Genomic DNA, 11,535 nt, shown 5'->3' on the forward strand with positions numbered 1-11,535 from the left:
AAACATGCAACAAGAAGTCAAGAAAATATAAAATATAAATAAAAGTGGAGATACCCAATAACATACAAATCAGTATAAACAATGTAGACTATACCTTCTAAAAACTAGGATCTCAAAGTGCATAAACAAACAACTTATAAAAAAGAAGCCAATTTATAAATGGCCACTTCAAAATATTGAAGGCTTCCTTCTTGTTTATACAGCAGAGTCTAGGGAGATAGCTCAGTTGGTAACAGGCTTCCTAAGCAAGCATAGGGGCCTAGCACTCACATTGGAGCCAGGCAAGGTGGTAGCCGGGCATGGTGATAGCTGGGCACATGGTACACCTGTAACCCAGCACTGGGGTGGGGGGTGCAGGCTGAGGAAGGAGGGTCTCAGAGACAAGTAGATCACAATGGCCTCTTGGCTAGCTAGTCTGGCTGAAATGGCAAGCCCCAAGTTCTCTGAAAGACCCTGACTAAATAACAAGGCCATAGAAGCAACTGCTATCCTAATGTCAAGGCAGGCTTCCATAGGCACCGGTGTGGATGAGCATGCCCACCCACACATACATATACCATCACGCACACATGTGTGCGCGTGCGCACGCACACACACACACACACACACTCACAAAGACAATAAAAATGGCAGTAAGAGCTATTATAAATCTGCAATTCTGTCTGTCAATCTGACAGTAACTCCTGAGTGTTGGCAAAGTCCAATGAGGAAGCCTTATCCGTCTCACCTGGCAAAAACTTCCTGGAAGGAAGGCATTCTGACAAAGTGTACTGAGCACCTTAAGATAATCACACTTTGACAGGTCGATTTCGCTAGCCAGAATTATGAGACGCACACAGTAGTAGTTATTTGCTATTTGTAACACTTAGTAGCAAATTGGAAACAACCTGAAGCCAAACATTAGGAGAACATGGTGAAGATGGAATGCAGGGCCACAAGCCTTTACACCCAGCACTTGGCAGCCAGTCAGGTATCTGAGTCAGAGGCCAGCCTGGAATACATAGTGAGGAGGAGGAAGAGAGGGGAGAGGGGGAGGAACAGAGGGAGGAGGGGAGGAGGGGGGGAGCAGAGGAAGGAAGGGGAGGAGCAGAGGGGGGAGGGGGAGGAACAGAGGGGACAGAGAACAGGACAACCACACAACATGATTCAGTAGTCATGGTGAGTATTTGGAAAATAATTCAAATTATGCAGGAAGTATTTCTGGTCTTAGAATGTCTAAAAGAATCTAAAGCAGTATTAGATATGTATAAATAGTTGTGTATCTCTAAGGTATATAATGTGATGGTCTACTGCATAGATACATACACATAGTGAAATAATTACTAAGCCATGCAAATTAATGTTCCTTTAATTTCATACATTTACACTTTTCTATGTGTAGAGAAAGTACTATCTTAATTATTCCCTTGTGAATTGCCAGCGTGTAATGTAACAAATAACCACCGTCCTGCAGTATTTGTCCTTTGCTGTCCAGCACATCCCGTTTAGCATAATGTTCTCCAGGTTTATGCAGTTTCACAACGTGAGGATCCTCTCTTTTACTTTTTAAAAGACTAATAGCGTGGTTTTGTGTGTGTGTGTGTGTGTGTGTGTGTGTCTGTGTGAGTGTGTGTGTGTGTGTCTGTGTGTGTGTGTGTCTGTGTATGTGTGTACAGGACTGTAGCTTGCAGTTTATCTCCTTAATGGAGAGCTCATTTGTAGGGAACCGTGTCAGCAAGAGTGTCTGGCACAAAATACCAACATAAGAACTAACCAGTTACCCCAGAGCTCGTGTCTCTAGCTGCATATGTAGCAGAAGATGGCCTAGTCGGCCATCATTGGGAAGAGAGGCCCCTAGGCCTTGCAAACTTTATATGCCCCAGTACAGGGGAATGCCAGGGCCAAGAAATGGGAGTGAGTGGGTAGGGGAGCAGGGGCAGGGGGAGGGTATAGGGAACTTTTGGGATAGCATTTGAAATGTAAATAAAGAAAATATCTAATAAAAATAAAGTAAAATCGTGGTGGCGCACACCTTTAATCCCAGCACTCGGGAGGCAGAGGCAGGTGGATTTCTGAGTTCAAGGCCAGCCTGGTCTACAGAGTGAGATCCAGGATAGCCAGGGCTACAGTGAAAAACCCTGTCTCAAAAAACCAAAATAATAATAATAATAAAGAAAGAAAGAAAGAAAGAAGGTTCCAAGGTGACACTGTGGCTTCTTGCTCAGGCAGGCTGGTGTCCTTTAAAAAGAATATTTCTGTTCTGAGCTGAGAGGGTGTTAACAAATTTGGCTGTGTTGAGTTCAGGGTTTCTGTGGGATATGTTAGTGGAGGCATCTCAGAATGTGTGGATTTGGGGGGAAAGCTGTGGTGGAGTTTCTGGAAAGTTTAAGATATGAATTTGAATGAGGGCCCCGAGGAGAAAGTAAAAAATGGAAAGTGGAATCCTGAGTCCAGGATGGGGATCAGAGGACAATGGGCACTTAATAAAAAGGAGCCTCGAAAACCACTAAAGAACCAAGAGAGAGTTGGGGTGGGGTGGAAGAGGAGGAGGAGGAGGAGGAGGAGGAGGAGGAGGTACTCATGGCATAAGCAGGAGGCTTGCCAGGATCTAAATGGAGCCCTGTAAACAGCAGAGCTGCAGCAAGGTGGGTGGGGTAGGCCAGATGTGGGAGAGAGGACAGAAGTGAGAAAGGAGAGGAGACAGGAGGGCGACAGAGAAAAGAGTAAAGGAGAGCGGTATCTGTGGTTAAAGGTGCAGAGTATTACAGACAAGGCAGAGCATTAAAGCCGAAAGGCCACTTCTGGGTCAACCATGTATTAAAATTTCAAGGCAGAAGTGTAGCTGGAGATAAAGAGAAGAAAGTAAGGTTAGGGGGCATGATAGGAGTGAGGATGGAGGCATTGGTCAGATGTGGGCATGCATTAGTCACTGTGTGCCCACGGTTAGGACAGCGCTAAAGGGGTAATATCCGCCCATCCCACCACTGACTCTAGATAATCCCTGGCCTGACAAGATTTAAAATGCTTCAACACACAGCAAATGGCAACTTGCCGTTTTAAAAACTCTTCTAAAGTTAACTCCTGGTCACATGACCAACGGATGGCTGCCAGCAACAGACGCCCAGCGTTCTGGAGTTGAGAGGCCACCCAAGCTCTGAGAATGTCATCGCCAAAGTAGTCCGTGTCCTTTCCCATCCAGTCACACCTCAGTGGCCTGCCACCAGACCCATTAAATGCTCTCTATTCTCAGCCTCCCCGGAACGCTGCCAGGACAGTATCACATCCAACGGCCTCTGTCTGTTACTCGTATCTGACTTCCCAAGAAAACGTGGCGTCTGCTTAGAGGACAGCACACACAGAACTGACCCCTTCAGGTGTGTGCGCCAGAAGCTGGAAGTTTGCCTGGAGCTGAAGTGAGCCCAGCAAGCGGCTCGGACTGTGACAAGGTTGCCAGGGAGTAAAGTCTGTGGTGGCTGCTCCCAGCTCCTACGTGTATGAGCCACTTGTTCACTTCTCTTGGTTATCCGTACCGATGTGTCATGTGACCATGATTCCTGGGTTCCTGGGGTGGTGGTGGGTTTGGTTTGGTTTGGTTTGTTGCCTCCCCATAAGAAGTTGGCAAGCTTGTGATTGCCCCAGAGAATGCAGCACACTTTGTGTTGGATTTTATAGCCTGTGCCACCCCCACCCTAGCCTATCTTCCTACTTTGAGCCCTCGTGACATATTTGAAACTGAAGCTGTCTGGGATCATGAAGGAAAGGTGGTGTGTGTCACCAGCTTTTTAGCCATGGCATCATCAAGATGCTGCATCAATGCCGACAGCCAGCTAATGCAATGACTTGTGTGCTACGGGAGAACTAGCTCCGAACGAAGCCGTTTGTTATTCAGGCTACTAAACCCGACTCACCGAATATCTCCTCACGATGCCTCAGAACACTGAGCTGTCAGCCCTCCATCCCTGTCCTGCTCAGCTGTGGGCCTCTGTCTCTGGATACAAGAGTGATACAGATTGCCCATAGGCCACCCCATCTTCCTTGCCAGTGTTAAGGAACCAGTGAGTCTCAGGCACTGAAAAGTGTACAGCTGCCGAAGGAGTTGGTCTGTCATTCTTTGTGAACCCTTTGGGTCCGCCTTCATGCCTGCAGCCAGCTCACCACTCTTGGCGGAGCCAACACCAAAGCTGGAGTAAAGGGACCCGTCTCAGCGGGGTCTTTGTTCTCTATCCATTTCTCTCTTCCTTCATGGGGTTCGAGTCAGGATTTTTATAACTTCACTCCAAATTCATCTTTAATGAAAATGAGGGAGCTTCAAAAGTTAGTTTGTCATAATCTAATACTTAATACTAGCTCTGTCTCTGTCTCTGTGTCTCTATCTTTGTCTCTCTCTGTCTCTCTGTCTCTGTCTCTTCTCTGTCTCTGTCTCTCTGTCTCTCTGTCTCTCTGACTCTCTCTCTCTCTCTCTCTCTCTCTCTCTCTCTCTCTCTCTCTCTCTCTCTCTCTCTCTCTCTCTCTCTCTCTCTCTCTCTCTCTCTCTGCGTGTGTGTGTGTGTTCATGTGTCTGTGTGAAGGAGGGGCAGGGGAGAGGGAGATTAAAAGGTATCACCCTCTGTTTAGCATTTTTCAATCCTGATGATTATTTTATTTCCTTTTCTTTGCCTTTAAAAGCAGACGCTTCAGATTTTTTTTTTAAAAATCATTCTGTTCAAAATGTGATGAAAGCAATTGCTAATTTTATCCTGGTCAACCTGACCTAGCCAGAAGAATGCTCTCATTCATTGAACTTTCTGTCCCTAAGTGAGGTAAAGAATTTGAGTGAAACTATAACAGTTCTCTCCCCTTTAGTTAGATGTTAGGAGCAGGTGAAATGCTCACCGGTGCCACAGAACTTGAGAAGAACAAGTTACAGGGTTCTTCTGTGCTCGGAACCGTGGCTCCCGCCCATGGTATTTTACCAGACGACCCTTAAGTCTCTCCCAGATCCCTCTGGGACCGTGAACACTGAGGACCCTTCTGAATGATCTGTGGGTATCCGGAGCCATCAGTATTGTGTCTCTGAGTCATTTTTGTCTCAAGAAGAGGAGCACCTTCACACAGGACAGGTTCACTGAAGTAGAGCCCAGCACCTACATAAGGGGGCATAGCAAGCTATGTGTTTAAAGGATGGATGAAGGAGGCCAGACAGGTGCCATTTTTCCTATCACTGTTCCTATGTCCAGCCCTCTTGTCTCCATGCATTGTTCTATTTTTATCGCTTAGCTATGCAGTGCTGCCTATGGACATGATGTGTAGCTGGTCTATCATCTGAGGTCAACAAATTACTCCGGAAACTTTCTGTAGAGGATTCTTTCAACTCCTGACCCATAATATCCCCACCCACAGTCTCAACTTTTGGTCCAGGACATGTTTAGAAACTCTGAGTAGAGAGATGGTCTCTGAATTCAAACTCACTGCCAGCTCCAGTAACTGAATTTTCTACACTCTCCTTATAGGATATCAAGTCCTTCAAGCACGGATGCTTATGCCTGCAGAGGACATGGGCGATTCCTTTCCAACACACATGCTTTCCACATTTAAGGCAATGTGTCTGGCAGAGATTCACAGATTAGGTTAGACAATGATACAGCGGTAGTGGTAAGACATAAATGTCGGAACTTTCTCCGGTTTTCAATTTCAGATATATGACATATATGAACAGTATTTTTTGTTGTTTATTCTTTGTATATGACTGGCTGACATGGTACTATGGCTACCTATATAGGTCACTGCATTTTGTTCTTATGATGATCATATACAAAAGCAATAATATTATAATTCTTCCTCTGAAGATGAGGGAACTAGAGATTAATGTAGGAGATTAAGTAATTTTCTGTAGTCACATCAGATTTATGCCAAGGAACAGAATCCATGGGACAAATGTGTACATATATTTACATACATATATGTGTGTATACATACATATTAAAAGTTTATTAAATCAGTATATGTTAAAATAGCAACAACAATTGTCTCACATCTGAGAGGCTGAGAACCCAGAAACTGTTTGGTCCTTAAGGCTGGGTGTTCTGCAGTCAGAGCAGATCCACAGTGGATCTACCCGCACTGAAGAGTCCAGCAACCTAGTGACTGTTCAGTCCATGGGACTGGATGCCTCCATGGTCTCAATCAGGTTCCCCAAACTGGAAGGTTCCTGTAGAGCCACTGGTCCTCAGTCAGGCAGAAGACTGGCAACACCGGTTCCAGTGCCAGCAAAGGAACCCTCACCAACAGCCACAGGTAAGGCAACTCAGTGTCAAGAGAGAAGAAAGGCCGAGTGCGGAAAAGATGGCGGATCTTCCTTCTGCCAAGCCCTCAGCATCAGGACCACTACCTGGAGGTGCCACAGCAGTTCAGATAAGTCTTCCCACATCCATGGCGGCAGTCAGGATGATATGCCAGTCGATGTTCCCTCGTCAGGTTATTTTAATTTATAGCAAGTTGGTATTAAAACCCACCACCACACACAGAAGTGGCCTATGCGTGAGGTTGCACCATGTAAGTGTGGCCTGGAGTGTTTAAAGGGGCTTTGAAAGGGCCACATTAAGGGAGAAAGGAGGCTCCAAACGTTCCAAAGCTACAATGGGTTTCCTTGGTGTTTTTAAAAATCAAAGTACTGCCTTTCTCAGTGACAGCCTTGAAACTCTTTTCCTATAAAAATCAGCTCTGGTGTTTCACCTCAATTCAGCAGTACTAGACTTATATACACAAAACTATGCCAAGAGAGAAAAATGGAAGAAAAAGCTCACTCAGATCATTGTGAGAGAATTTTTAGTTCATCTTCATAGCACGATTTGACAGGATCTAGTCTAGATAACCTAAGAGACAGATAAACCTCTGGTCATAGCCAGGAGGGGATTGCTAGGTTCAGCGGACTCAGGCGAAAACACCCTCCCTAAGTGTGAGTGGCATTATTCCATGGGCCAGAGGCCTTGACCAAGATAAAAGGAAGAACCAGCTCACACCAAGTAATCACTTTTTCTCTGTTTCCTAACTGTGGCTGCAACATGGCCAGCCCCTCCGACCTTCTGCTGCTATGATGGACTACCATGACAGGCTATGAACATGTGAGCCCAAAACACTTCCTTCATTTGTAGTTGTCAAGTATTTTGTTGCATCAATAAGGGAACTATAATATACCTCGTCTGCTGAACAGGCTTGCTAGATAGAATTGAATTCTTTCTCCCATAATGCCTTTCTGCCTCACCCCATCAACCTAGTTCCTTCCGTTAATGTTAGTTCAATTCCAACTTGCCAGTGTAATCAGCAGTGATAATTCTGTTAGAATTATAGAACCCTTATTAAATGCAGGCCCTATGAGAAACACTTTATTGTTTCATTTAATTTACATAACAATGCCATTTCTGAGAAAGTATTTCTGGCCTTCCCCTTTAGATAAGAAAAGCATAGAGCAGTTGAATGACATTCCAATGGACGTGCTACAAGGAAGAAGTGGAGCAGCGATCTCTAGTTCTTACTCAACTATATTTTTTAAAAACTCCACTCATGGCACACTTGGAATACAGACCTTGACACTTTATTTTCAGTACCTAGATTCAAGGAACTCTCACACAGGGAATAGTAGAGCCCATCTTCCATGATTGGCATATGATAAACAGACCATATGGCCTTGTGGAAGTTTCTTTTCTTAATAGATCTGTGCATTTCACAGTGTTATTCATTTATGAGGCTCCATGGTGATTTAGAGCGCACTTTAAGAGATGTGGACTAGCTTTGGTTTGACCCGATAGGTGCAGGTGAAACTCCAGAGAAGACCTAAGCAATTTAAGACATAGTTTCTATAGTAAAAACCATAAAGTTATGATTTTTGAAGAGCACTTGTAGACCTGTTATAAGCTGAGCTCATAATGTAGCTGATAAACGCAGGATGCTGTATCAACCCATAATTTAAATTTAAAAACCTTTGCTGATGGCTTCCATACTTAAAAGCCCAGGAGGAAGGACACTGAATCTTAGAATCGTTAGATATCAACGACAGAGTAATGATGTGGTTTTCATTTTCCTCTTCACATGTTCCTCCATATTTCTATTTTTTTCTAAGTAAATTGATATTGGTTTTATAATCAGAAAACCACAACAGTATACCACAGTATAAAGGAACTAAAGCTTTTTCTAGAAAATGACAGCATGCTTGTCTGGGGCAGGAAGAGTTCAAGGTGAGCCTTGACATGTTGTTCCAGACTGAGGAAATGCTCAGGCACTAATGGGATTGTGGCAGAAGGTTTCAGGCACCAGCTTGAAGGGCTCTCACTGGTCAAGTTTGAACAATTGGACATCATTTAAAATAATGAGTATAACTAATGGCGATACATTGAATAACACTGATGAGAAATAAGGTATATGGGTAAGAATTGTAGATGTGAGCTTAGAAACGTAGCCATGTGTGGGTAACATAATCTGTAGCATGCTTACCTAACATCCCGGAGCCCTCTGAGTTTGATCTCAGCACAACATAAAGTCAAGTATAGTGGTACACAGCTAGCACCATTGTATTCTGTAGCTAGAGGTAGAAAGACCATAAGTTCCCAGTCATTTTCAGCTGGCTACAGAACAAGTTTGAGAATAGAGTATATATATAGGAGACCCTGCCTAAAAAGAATTTTAAAAGAAAAAATAATCATCAATAATCTTTGATTAAGACAATGATGATCGATAGATACTAACAGTTTGTACTGTGGTTTGTAGACTCATAACTGGGTTAGACTGTGATGCCTTTTCTTTCCTGGTAGTCTGCAGAACACCTTCCAGAACGATGGAACTAGCCGGCAAGAAGGAAGTCCCCAGCTCATTTTGAGCTTGTTCTCTCTGTGCTTTGTATCTGAGGTGTATGGTGTTTTCCACAATATGCTCTTATCTTCTAGTCGTGGCATGTGACCAAGAAGAATAGCAACAGCATGTGTTATTTGGGGTTCTCTAGAGACTTCCTGACCTACATCATACAAGGAGGCCTCCCATACCTGGTACTGGGGTCATGGTTAGTGACATATGGATTCTAGCAACAGCATTATTCAGCCATGAAGGGTGTTTATTGTCTGCCTTTTATATGATATTTGAACAAATTGTGTGTGTGTGTGTGTGTGTGTGTGTGTGTACACAAGATTGAGAGAATTCAGTTCTGAGTACTGGCCAGAGCCAGCTAGAAAGCATGGCACATGTGTGTGGTTGTCAATGTGAATGAGAGAAATTCAAGAAAAGATGGCAGAAGAAATGGGTCCTGTTTTCACAGTTTCCGCAGGCTTTGTGTGCTGCCGTACTTCTAGGGTAGTCAAGGGTGGGCCATTCTTTTGTGCTTTATACTTGCCCCATGTCCTTAAGAAAACATCCCTACATCCCTCTTGAATCTTCCTCATCTGGGCTCTCTCCTGGGAGTAATGTGAATCAGCCCTCCAAAAAGTCTGAAAGGTGGACTTTCATCATATTTCATCCTATTTTTATGGATTAATAGCTCCAGTGAAAGAAAAATAAATGCACGCTGGTCTACATGCTAACGTAGAAGCATAGACGTAGAAGTAGGTGTGTCTTTATGTATGTGTGTAACTTACAGATACAGACCTGAGTGTATGTATACTTATATAGGTGTGTAGCTTACAGATATAGACCTGAATTAGGTATATGACTTATGTGGATATGGGTATATAACTTGGAGTTGTTGGGCTGGGCCCTACTAAATTAGAATCTCTATTAAACAAGAACCTCTGGTGACTCCTATTCTCATCAAAGCATGAGAAGTGTAGCCTTAACTCCCAAGGCAGAGAGGCACGCCAGAGATATATCTCAAACACTGCATCTTTCTTCAAGAGCACTGGCTGTCAGATTTACCTGCACATTGAAATTTCCCAAAGTCTGGGCTTTCCTGAGTCTCATTCCAAGAAAACCTGATATGATTGATCCACCTCACACCCTTGGAATTTAAGTATTTCAAAATTCCTCCAGGAACAATAGGGACACCAACCCATTCACAAACTTTCCATCCAAAATATATCCTGTCTACAAGAAATTCAGGGACAGGGGATGGAGCAGAGACTGAAGGACTAGCCACCAATAACCAGCCCAACTTGAGATCCATCCCACAGGCAAGCACCCATCCCTGACATTATTAACAATACTCTGTTATGCTTGCAGACAAGAGTTTAGCATGGCTGTCCTCTGAGAGGTTCCACCCAGCAGCTGACGCAGACAGATGCAGAGACCCACAGCCAAACAGTAGATGGAGTTTGGGGACTCTTATGGAAGAATAAGGGGGAAGGGTTGAGGGCCACAAAGGGGTTAGGAACGCCACAGGAAGACCCACACTGCCAACTAACCTGGACCCTTGGAGCTCTCAGAGACTGAGCCACCAACCAAAGAGCATACATAGGCTGAACCTAGGCCTCCCTGTACATATGTAACAGATGTGCAGCTTGGTCTTCATGTGGATCCCAAACAACTGAAGTGAAGGCTATCCCAAAAGCTGTTGCCTGTCTATGGGATAAGTTCTTCTAGCTGGGCTGCCTTGTCTGGCCCCAGTAGAAGAGGATGTGCCTACCCCTGCAGAGACTTGATGTGCCAGGGTGGGGAGACATCCAAGGTCTCCCGCTGGCTCAGAGGGGAAGGGGAGAGGGAATAGAGGGAAGGGTTGTGAGGAGGGTAACAGGGAGGGATGCAGTGAGTAGGATGCTAAATAAATAAATAAATAAATGTCTTCCAGGAAATTGTCATGTTCACAGAAGGTTGGGGTGCATGATCCCAAACCTATAAATTAGAACTTATAAGTTAGAAATGAAGCCAGGCAGTGGTGGCGCACGTCTTTAATCCCAGCACTTGGGAGGCAGAGGCAGGCAGATTTCTGAGTTCGTGGCCAGCCTGGTCTACAGAGTGAGTTCCAGGACATCCAGGGCTACACAGAGAAACCCTGTCTCCACTTCAAGTGACAGAAAACCCAAGTTACAATGTCTTAAGCTCTTGCTTCTCAAACTGCTGAGTGTTAGTCACTGGAAGAGATTTATGGAGTCACCGTGTCCAGGCTGCATCCTGGGGGAGCCGACTCAGCTGGCATGAAATACAATTTGATGGTCCATCCTTCTAGGTTGGTTTAACAGCTTACTGAAGCTAAAAAGCATCCAGTTCTTCTCTTCCCTCTCTCTTCTTGAGTAGAACTGTAGGACTTCCCAGCCCTTTTGGCTGCCTGTGTTCCGGTGCCTAAGTTCTCTGCAGTGAAGCATGGGGGGTGGGGGGAGTTTTAGCATTTCTTGACCATAGTTTTCATGTCCTCTCCACCTGGTTTTTGAATAGTGATGATTTATTTATGCTTGGAAGGCATGCGCTGAAGACAACTCCCTCATGAATGCTTGCCTGGAGATGTGAAGAACCACACCCACCAGCTTGAAGCTCAGTCACATGAAGAGGAGCAGTCATTGGAGTACTTACGTCTGGGTGTGTAGTCATTTACACAAGTCACTCACCAGATACCACCGCTTACATCTGGGTGTGTAGTCATTTACACAAGTCACTCACCAGATACCA

The 11,535-nt window shown here is 44.6% G+C and overlaps 1 long non-coding RNA gene across 1 annotated transcript in view; it reads left to right on the forward strand.

Annotated features, from left to right (window-relative positions):
- The first annotated feature begins 1,117 nt into the window (after nucleotides 1-1,117).
- Nucleotides 1,118-11,535, forward strand: part of LOC115064558 — an 11,955-nt gene continuing 1,537 nt past the window's right edge. Inside the window, exons 1-2 of the long non-coding RNA XR_003844393.1 lie at nucleotides 1,118-1,158; nucleotides 11,305-11,445. This is a non-coding gene — a long non-coding RNA (uncharacterized LOC115064558). The remainder of the gene's footprint in view (nucleotides 1,159-11,304; nucleotides 11,446-11,535) is intronic.

The sequence above is a fragment of the Mus pahari genome, chromosome 8, assembly GCF_900095145.1.
Source record: "Mus pahari chromosome 8, PAHARI_EIJ_v1.1, whole genome shotgun sequence".
Lineage (NCBI taxonomy): Eukaryota > Metazoa > Chordata > Mammalia > Rodentia > Muridae > Mus > Mus pahari.